Genomic DNA, 10906 nt, shown 5'->3' with positions numbered 1-10906 from the left:
AATGGGCAGCTCTGTCTCCCAGGTGTTCCAGTCACCTGCTGAAAAGGTGCCCGGATTTGTGTGAGATTTTGTGTGGAGACCCACTGCACCAGCTGAAAAAGCTGCACTGGAGACTTGTGGCACTTTTTCACCTGGGAATCTCCTGGTTTGGCTCCCTATTTCAGTCCCCTTTTTGTCAGTTGAATGGGTGACTGTATCCCAGGCATTCCAGTTGCCAGCTGAAATGGTGCCCAGACCTGTGTGAGGTTTTTGAGTGGAGAGCCACCTCACCGGCCAAAATAGCTGCACTGGAGACCCATGGGGCTCCTCCGCCCAGGAATCTCCTGGTCTGTGGGCAATAAAAAGCTGTCTGGAAATGCAGTGACCACTCACCCTCCACATGCTCACTGGGAGCTGCAATCCAGAGCTGCTCCTACTTGGCCACCTTGGATCCAGGAACGGTTACTGACCATTCTTAAGCCAATTGTCATGTCAAGGTTGATGTGAGGATAAGGTAAGATTATTCTGATTGACATACTAATCAGGACTCATTCATTTCTTGGACTGGCCATGAGGTTCAGGTCCCCAAAGCCCATGAACTAGCTGAGAAAAAGATAGATATTTTTAGAAAGGGGGAATTGGTTGCTGGATAAATTACCAATGATTGTTCTTTGGCTGTCTAGTATTCATACAAACCCTTCTTTCTGTCCATACTATTAGAAAAACCTGTTTTCCTACTAGAGACAACTCAAGATTTAGTGTGTTAGCTCCAAGTTTTGATTCTCTGGGTGAATTGTGATCCTCTTCTTCATGTCTGGTTGAAACTTTTCATAGTTTAGGGACTTTTGTTAATATGTTATCCATCTATAACACAATCCATATAAACATATAAAGAATGGGATAACTTTAATTTAAACAAATTTCCATTTGGAAAAGAGAAGAGTGGGAAACAACCCACAGTGGCCATTAGTCTACGACAGTGTCATTCCTGCTGGACAGAAGTGGTGGGGACTACATTCCAGTAGTGAATTATTGGATGGTCATGCTGGCTGCTCAAAGTCTTCTATTTTTTAGGCTATCCTTTGTCCCCTCTCTTCCTTGGCTCCATCTAAGAGTCAGTATGTTATTAAGGTTAAAAGTAAAGGTTTTGGAGTCAGAATGCCCGGGTCCTAATGCTGGATTTGCTACTTTTTTTTTTTTTTGAGATAGAGTCTTGCTCTGTCACCCAGGCTAGAGTGCAGTGGCACAGTCTTGGTTCCCTGCAGCCTCCACCTTCCAGGTTCAAGCAATTCCCCTGTCTCAGCCTCGAGAGCAGCTGGGATTACAGGCACATGCCACCATGTCTGGCTGATTTTTGTATTTTGAGTAGAGATGGGGTTTCACCATGTTGGCCAGGCTGGTCTGGAACTTATGACCTCAAGTGATCCACCTGCCTTGGCCTCCCAAAGTGCTGGGATTACAGGCATGAGCCATCACGCCTGGCTGGATTTGCTACTTTTTAATTGTATGCTTGGGTTCTAATACTGAATTTGTGACTTTTTAATTGTATGACATTCAACAAGTTTCTTAAACTCTTTGTGCTTCAGTCTCCTCAGATGTAAAATGAAGACAATAATAGTACTTACCTCTTAAAATTAGTAAGCATGCAAAGAGGAAATGAATGCATGCAAAATTCTTAGAACATTGTTTAACATATATTGAGTGCTCAGGAAATGTTAGTTATGATTATTTTAACTAGCCATTGGGGAGGATAACATGATACTTTCAGGGTGTCTTTGGCAGGAGAACATCCTTCAATTATTTTTTGGTTTTAGAGGTTCAAGGGGTACATGTGCATGTTTGTTATGTGGACACATTGCATATAGTAGGGTTTGGGCTCCTAGTGTAGCCATCATCTGAAAAGTGAACATTATACCAAATAGGTAATTTTTCAACCATCACCCTTCTCCCAAATCTCCTCTCTTTTGGATTCACCAGTGCCTATGATTTCCATCTTTGTGTCCATGTGTATACTTTGTTTACCTTCCACTTATGAGTGAGAATATGTGGTACTTGATTTTCTGTTTCTGAGTTACTTCACTTAGGATAATGACCTCCAGCTCCATCCATATTGCTGCAAAAGGCATTACTTTATTCTTTTTTATGCATAAATAGTATTCCATAATGTATATATACCACTTTTTTCCAGCAAAATAATTTTATTTCCTAACATATGGTAACATATACATCCAATATGTGCTCACCTTGCACATCTATTCACAAGTGACTTCCAAATGACAACTGATTTGATATTTAAGCATGTGCTAAAAGTTATCTTAGTTGAGATATGAAAAATGCTTTAGACGATAACATTCTGAGTATATTGAATTGGTCACAGCAAAATTTACCTTAGTTAGATGAGTTCTACAAAGTTAAAGCTTTGAAAAGCTACTACTTTTCCTGTCCAGATGAATACAATGCAGCAATATCAGTGTGTATGCCAGAGAAATCTCAGTAATTTTTCTGGTGATAGAACCACTTATCCACTTTTGTTGGTAGTGTGCAGGCAGGTTCACAGGGTGGTGGTAAAGCCATCCACGATGGCTCTGGCAGCATCGGGATCACACTTGAAGGGGCTCTCAGACACAGTTGTATTCATGCAATGGATTCCTTTTCCATTCATTTTCCTACTCACTAATGCTTTCCAATGATCATGAGCGCTTTTAATATAAATTGCAAACCTTATCTTTAAATTCTGCATTAAAAGCAAACTCATTTTCTGGTTTTCCATCAGGAAACTCGTACCTTCTAAACCAGTCCACAGTAGCTTCTAAGTAGCCAGTTTCAGATGTTTGACATCATCGATATCATTATAATTGGCTGCATCAGGATCATTCACATTAATGGCAATGACTTTCCAGTCGGGTTCCCCTTCCTCAGTCATAGCCAATATGCCTAGAACTTTCACGCCAATTATTTCACCTCTTGCACATACCTTGCTTCCAATTTCGCACATATCAATTGGGCCATTGTCACCACAACAGCCAGTAGGTTTATCATTGTGCCCTGGGTCTTTCCAAGTGGGAGGGATGGCACCATAGTTCCAGATATAGCCTTTATATGGGAACAAATTCGCAACATGATGAAGTTTTCCTTTATTCACATCTTGTTTAATGGGGTTTAAAGGGTCCTTTGTAGCAATCTCCATTTTTGCATTAGACCAGCATGGTACTTCAACTACCATGTGGAACTCATCCTTACCTGCAAAAATTGGAATAACATGAAATGGAGATATATATTGTATTTTCTCATTTTTGAGGAGGGCTTGGTACTCCAGAGAGAAGGGCGTGGTATGCTCCTAGGTGCCGAGGCCGCTCATGGTGCGGGAGTCCAGTCGCTGCCACCGCTGCCTGCACCAGCCGTGCCACCAGTGTGCCACCAGCCGGCACGCAGTGCCGGCTGACAAGGCGAGGGCCCTGCGCCTGCGCACTGCGAGCACTCTATACCACCTTTTAAAAAAAATCCAATCATCTGTTGATGGATATGTAGGTTGATTCCATAACTTTGCTACTGTGAATGGTGCTGCAATAAACCTAAGAGCGAAGGTGTCTTTTTGATATAACAATTTCTCTTCCCAAAGGTAGATACCCAGCAGGGGGGGTTGTTGAGTCACATGGTAGTTCTATTTTTAGTTATTTGAGAAAAGCAAATAGTTCTACACTATTGGTGGGGATGTAGATTAGTATCACCTCTATGGAAAATAGCTGGAGATTTCTCAAATAGAACGTCTTTCAGTATTTAATAGGCTTCTGACCTAATTGCTTCTGGTCATTTCTGTAGTCAGATATTCATTAATAGTCAGAGATCAGATTCATAATCCTTGAGTTTGGAAAGTAGATATTTGAGCATAGGTACCAGTTTATGTGCAACTGGCCATAATTTTCTGCCCTACTTTTGTTTTGAAACAAAAGTATCTTAGATTACCTCATTAATGTATATGACTAGCTAGGTCTTGTTTCTTTGCCTTTCCTTGAAGCAAAGCTTCCACTAGGGATACCCATTGTGAGCTATATCCATAGTGGATGCTTGCCAAAGTGTAAAATCAACTGTCAGGCAAAGTTGGAAGGGAAATTATATATTATTTCCCTAATACTCACAACGACTCTGCCCTATTGAGGCTACTGTCATCTTGGCTGACAGTATAAATGTGGGCCTTATATCACCTTTATCTTTCTTGTCCGGGTTTATGGGAGCAGTTTATAGACAGAAGAATGCCTCATGACACTATGTCGACCAACAAAATGGGCACTTGAACTATTTAAGGCATTGTACCAGGCATCATCCCCTTTCATTGCTGTTATTCCAATAGCAGCTGAAGTTTGAGCTGCTTTATAAGATTTTTATAAAGGTCTATTGGGAGAAAATATGAAGACAGGCCCAGGCATTTATAGAAAGGCTTTATTTTGTATCCATTTTCACACATCACCCAGACAAACCATGAATTTTACTTTTCCAATTTTCATATAAAACTACATACACCGCACTGTACATGTAAAACAAATTTGGAAAGGAGCCTCAAGCTGGCCTCTGAAATTGTGTAAGCAATTATCACATTTTTGTGCGCAAATGCAGTAATTATATGTGTAATTTGGCAGCTGGGTTTGAAAATTTGGCCTTAAATGGAACATAGACAGGAAAAATAAATGTTGGAAAATGCCAATATTTTATAAAGATTTTGAATCAAATAATGGTGGAATTATTGCAAGCCATCTTAATTTTTAATTATAATGATCATTACACAATATACAATAATTTTTTGAGGAAGAAAAGAACTATAGATCAATTGCCCATAGTTTTTGTCAGAAAAAAATGCCTAATTTCTTTGGGAGGATAATTGTATTTTTCAGAGGTTATGGTACATATTTCAAAGGCTTTTTTTTCTTATAAAGAAAAGATGGTGATTGCCTAGTAGTTCAAGTTCTATGACATATTTTACTATGGGAAGAATAGAACTCTTTGTACTGATTACTTTAGAGGAAAAATAGTATTAAGTCTGTACTTATATTTGAGCTAGTAATCTTAAATTAGATAAAGCTTTCTTATAAGCATTTAAGCTTTGGAATATAAGATTATAGCCCAGATGAAGGGTAATTTAGATTTCTTTGATCTAGATTTAAATTGAACTTACATAGTAGAATCATAGTTTTTATATTGTCATCAAGATTGACTCTAATGCATGTGATTTTTCATGTGGTTAGGAGGACTAGGAATTGGATTTAATATAAGGATGAGTGTGGAGTAGTATCTTCTATTCTTAGCAGGGTAATGGAGAGGTTGATTTTGCAGGCTCTGTAGTCAGCAGCCTGGATTCCAATCCTGGTCCTACTACTCTATTAGCCCTTTCTGCACCTCAGTTTCCTCATCTGGTAAAATGGGAGGGGTAATGTGTTCACCAAATAGAGGTTTTGTCAGGACTGAATGAGATAATCATCTAAAGCAATTTGTACAGTATCTGGCACTGATAAGACCTCAAACATGGCAACCTTTTTTTTTAAAATCATCATTTGCTTTCTAGTGTTTAAATTGCAATCATGACTAAGTGATCAGGACAGATTTTGCAACTCAGAAATGCAATCTGAGGGGACGAGAAAGCCAATTAATGACGCAAGTATGTGGAAAGTTCTCGAGAAATTCAGGTTCTTCATGATGAGGTAGTGGCCCCAGTAGTGTAATAAAGGAAGAAGACAGTGTGGGCTGAGCTCAGTTGCGGATTTTATTTCAATTCTGTATCTAGCAATTAGAGCCTTCCAGGCCCATGCTAAGCTAGGGTATAAAGAAAGATTAAGCAAGTCTGTCTCTAGGAGCCTACAATCTTTAGAAGGAATTAGATAAGTATGCAAATGGTTATAATGCATGATGCAATACAGTCCAGGGGGATATGAACAAACAAGATACCATGGGCATCATTAAAAAAATGGAGGGGAGGAAGGGTATGTAGATATTTCTTTCTTCACTAAGATCATGCAAGTTTTCTTATAATAGGTCACTTTTGAAGTAGGCATTGTAAGATTGTAAAGGTTTTGGTTAAGCAGACATAATCAGACTGGGGAGGAATTCCAGGTGAAGAAAATTGGAGAGGAGAGAAGGGTACACCCAAGAATACCTGGGGCTTCCAACTTGGCAAGGAGTCATGGACACAGGCCACTAAGAGATGCTTGGCTGTATTTAGAGAGCCTTTAAATGATATGGTGAGAAGGCTGCTTCAATTTCATAAGCAGCAGGCAGGTTTTAAAGAGGAGTGTCTTGATTAGATCTGTATCATGCCTTAGATAATCACTTTGAGATCTTGTTAAAACCCATATTCCTGTCCCCCTCTCCTAGAGATTCTGATTCAGTAGGTCTAGGGTGGAGCCCCAGAATTTGCATTTCCAACAATGTCACATGTTACACTGATGCTGTGGGTTTGCAGAATGCATCATGAATAGCACTGCCTTCCAAAATTTTTTGTTTGCATGCCCCTGTTAGTAAAATAATTTTGAATGTGTATCATCACTATACGTATTTTTACTCATTTGCAAGTTATAGACAAACTACTATGTCAATATCTATTATGCATATCATAAAACCTATACCAATTATAACCCTAAAAGGCTGAGCTGGCTGGGCGCGGTGGCTTACGCCTGTAGTCTCAGCACTTTGGGAGGCCAAGGAAGGAGGATCATGAGGTCAAGAGATGGAGACCGTCTTGGCCAACATGGTGAAACCCTGTCTCTACAAACAACACAAAACTTAGCTGGGCGTGGTGGCATACACCTGTAGTTCCAGCTACTCGGGAGGCTGAGGCAGGAGAATTGCTTAAACCTGGAGGCGGAGGTTGCAGTGAGCCGAGATTGTGCCACTACACTCCAGCCTCGTGACAGAGAGAGACTCCGTCTCAAAAAAAAAAAAAAAAAAGAAGGCTGAGCTAATGATAATCATTGTTTTATTTTTATTTTAATTATTAACGACAAAAGTTTTTATCTCACTAAAATTATAATTATATTTGAGTATGCATCACTATTTTACAAAATTTTCTTTAAAAATTTGTCATACATTCAAATGTGTTTCTCAGTTCAGTTTTTCAGCACTTGGTTACAATGGTTTTTGCAACTATAAAACGTGTCTGACAAAGACACACACATCCAAATGGAAGAATTTCCTTACTGGGTGTTTTAACTAATTCCCATTTACCAATTTTTAAAACACTTATGATAAATTTGGCTAGTAGATTTCCATCTTCCTTGATGTCAATCAGTTCTTGCAAATAATTAGGCAGTATTACTGTTTTATTGTTATCAAAATGGCTTTAAATTCCACTGAAGTTTTTTGTTTAGAAGAATGTTAAGCTGGTTTAAAAATCTTGTTTCCAAATTTTTAGAATGTACTAATAGGAGATTTAAAAAAATTTATGATGATTGCACTTATCTTGTTTTTGCATCCAAATTACATAACAATGGAAATATTTCTACATATCTTTCCAGAATGCTCTATCAGTAGCATGAGTCTCCTTAGAAAGGCAATTCTTTCTAATATGCTATTGAAATATTAACTTTCATCTTGAAGGGATAGGCTATGTTTTTTTTAACTTTTTTTTTCCATCCCAATAGCTGGTTTTGATTTTTTTAGAGGAACAACTATAATTTAAAAAAAGAGTTCCAAAAAATGTAACAGAATTTCCAGCAGTGATTATTTCTAAAATGTAAAGATTTGAAACATAATTTATACAAAAATAAAAACCAGAAGGATTTATTCTTCCTTTCTCTCTCTTTTTTAAAAAATCCAGACAATTTGTCACAAGAAAGATGAGCATGTGATAGCAGCCGCAGCTTCAGTCACCCTCGGAATCGCTGTCCCTCCTCATAGGGTCAGAGTGCCGTACTGAGGACAGCAACACGTCTTCAATCGGCTTCTTAGAGTTCTCCTCCAGGTCCAACTTAATTGCCCTTAATTCAGACAGTTTCCACTCCAATTCATCTCTTGTCAGGTTCATGCCGCCAAACACCAGAGGACCGATAAACTGAGCCTTGATATCTCCTTCCAGGTAAACAAATATTGTGGGCAGATTCCCATCAGGATAATTGGGTGTGCAGGTTATTGAAATGGCTTTGATAAATTTGACATCAGGAAACTTCCTGGCAAGTCCACTGAGGTGCTGAGTTATCAGGGCCCAGAGGGGAATTCTTTGTAAAGGTGCAAGATGACCCACAAGCCCTCACAGGCTTTGGTAACTTCTTGAACATAATCCTTTCCTGAGATCTCCAAAACTTCTCCAAATTTATTCTTCAGTTTCCTTGCTTTCCACTCAGCCAGTCTCTGCCACCTGTACATTTCAATAGCATGTTCATCCTCCTCATTAAACTCGTATTCATGATCCTTCAGCTCTTCCAAAGTCCTGTCTTCATATGTTGTCATCACTGACTGCTGGAGGACGCACTGCTCCTTCTTCCGCCTCCTTTTCCAATTCTTTCTGACTTTCCTTGGGGGGCAAGATACCTTTTTTGTGTAAGATGTTATTCCACTCAGTGTCTGCTTTGGGGTCCTGCATCTTGTTTCCAAAGGCTCAAGCCAGTTGCTCCGCCATGTTTATTAATATTTTAAAAATCCTTGAGAGGTAGCATGCTATGGATAGCCCCCTTGTAATCACAGATAAGGTTAGCATATTTGGAACACTTGTCTATTTTGTAAATATATGTTTTTAGTTATTTTTAATGCTTTGCCACAAGCAAGCGTCTGTGCTGTAGAAAATACATCCATAAGTAAATAATTAACTAACAATTAACTAAATTAATTTAACTATTAACTATATTTTAAAGTTTTTTTTTTTAAATAAAATTAACTAAATTGTTGACATCCTGCAGTATTTTCTGTACTTCTGGCTCCGGTTCCTTAGCTGCAAATGCTTGCCTGTATATAGCAGGATGTCACATGTGATCTGTCTCAGGAAACTTAGCCAAATCCTTTTAAAATTTTGGTCAAAGGAGTTGCTCTGTCGCACAGCTTTCCTGATAAAGAAGTTATTTACTGCTGGGAATAAATCTTATCTGCATATTTTACCTTTGGCATTTTGAAAAAAGTGCAGTTCTTTATATATTTTATTATTGAAATACAACCTAGTGAAAATCGTATGCTGAGATTTGGTAAAAAAAGAAATATTTGGACCCATTCAAATTACATAACAAACTTTGTAAGATAGTAGAATTTGTTCAAATTCTTGATTAAAAATAAATCTCAGGAATGATTTCTATAAATCTTATGAAAATGGATTCAAATTTTACTGAAATTCCTTGTTTGAAAGATTTTAAACTGGTTAAAAAAATCCTGTATTTGTTGACAAAGGTGTCCATTTTAGTTTGTACCAAATTATTTTGCACTTATTATTTTAACATTCACCAAAGCAAATAATTAGAATTTCATAATAATATGTAGCCTTTTGATTTTCACTGTTAAAAGGAAACTTTACATGTTTAGTGAAAGTTTTTAAAGTAATGGGTTAAGTTTTACTTAAACATATTTGAAAAAATTGCACAGGCTTATGTCTATGTTTTAAAGCACATTATTTCTCATTTTTCTTATTTTTGAAGTAATTGTTAATTGTGATTGGTTCATGTTATCATTACCATCATTTTAAGGCATAGTTCTGTATATGCAAACCATAATCATTAATCAATATATCAAAATGCAATATACACATAGGATAAAACTGTTAATGAAAATATATGTAAATCCATATTTTAAATGGCCTTCTAGATAATTTTGAAGTTTTAAAAGCTAATTTCTTGTTACTGATTTTATCTTATAGTGCGTTAGATGAAGACTTTATACTAGGTGTAGTAAATAGATTGGGTAGTAAATAGATCCAAGAAACAATACAGTTTTCGAGAAACAACCAAGAAATAAAATACATGTCTGATCTCAAGGAGCTTTAAATTACGTAAAGAAACAGGTTGTATGCTCATGAAGCCATTTTAGGAGAGTTACAAAGCCATGGATCAATGATTTGGGCAGGACTGTAAACTGAGGAGTATGAGGAAGGAGGTAGGCTTGCTTTTCCCATGGAATCACTTGCTCCTTGATAAATGAAGTTGTGGCAGAGTGATTCATTTCTGTTGACTAAGTCAGCGTCATCCAGCCTAATAACTAGAGGAGAATATAGTAAGACCCAAGCACTTTAATATGAATGAGATTTAAGATATTTAATACCTTCTAGGGTTTTTGTGAGGATTAAATGCCTACCACATTGCCTGGCATATTGTATGTGCTCAGCAATTAGTAGTTACTATTAATGACAGGATTAGCAGGAGGGGTTGGGATGTGGGAGGGAACAGCCTTGTGTGTAGCTCTGAGGTGGTGTGTGGTACAGAAAGGGCTAAAGACATTCTGAATCTATTTTAGGATATTATGCAGTTCCGTGAGAATGGGTAAAAGGCATAAAGTATACTCTTAAGGATGTATGTGCCCTATCTAGGGGAATTGAAAAAAAAATGACTGTTACAGAAGGAAATACTTATGTCACTAGTAAGCCTAATTACGGACAGTGGTTTTAAGAGGAGTTGGACTTTGAGTTGAGAGATAACCAATGAAGTCTGGTGAAATTTAGGAGAGAGAGAGAAGATAGGAAATATTCCATATGGGAACATTGACATCAAAAAGTAGGTCATGAATAAAAACCTGAACTCCTTCAGTTTCTGTGTTTTTTTGAAAGTAAAATGGTACATAATTCCACACTTGCAAACAAAATTCTCATTTATTGTCTAAACACACACACACACACACACACACACACACACACACATTTAGAGTTAGAGACAGGGTCTCCCTCTGTCACCAAGACTAGAGTACAGTTGCATGATCATGGCTCTCTATAACCTCGAACTCCTGGGCTCAAGTGATCCTCCCACCTCAGCCTCCT

At 37.8% G+C, this 10906-nt stretch overlaps 2 pseudogenes; both read right to left on the bottom strand.

The window, feature by feature from the left end:
- Window positions 1–2469: 2469 nt before the first annotated feature.
- Window positions 2470–6150, bottom strand: LOC105727036 (inorganic pyrophosphatase-like; annotated as a pseudogene).
- Window positions 6151–7825: 1675 nt separating this feature from the next.
- Window positions 7826–8542, bottom strand: LOC105727086 (phosducin-like protein 3; annotated as a pseudogene).
- Window positions 8543–10906: the final 2364 nt, after the last annotated feature.

The sequence above is a fragment of the Aotus nancymaae genome, unplaced genomic scaffold (genome assembly GCF_030222135.1).
Source record: "Aotus nancymaae isolate 86718 unplaced genomic scaffold, 86718_ANA_hifiasm-v0.15.2.pri h1tg000019l, whole genome shotgun sequence".
Lineage (NCBI taxonomy): Eukaryota > Metazoa > Chordata > Mammalia > Primates > Aotidae > Aotus > Aotus nancymaae.
The sequence above is the reverse complement of the archived record's forward strand: the minus strand, read 5'-3'. Positions and strand labels throughout refer to the sequence as shown.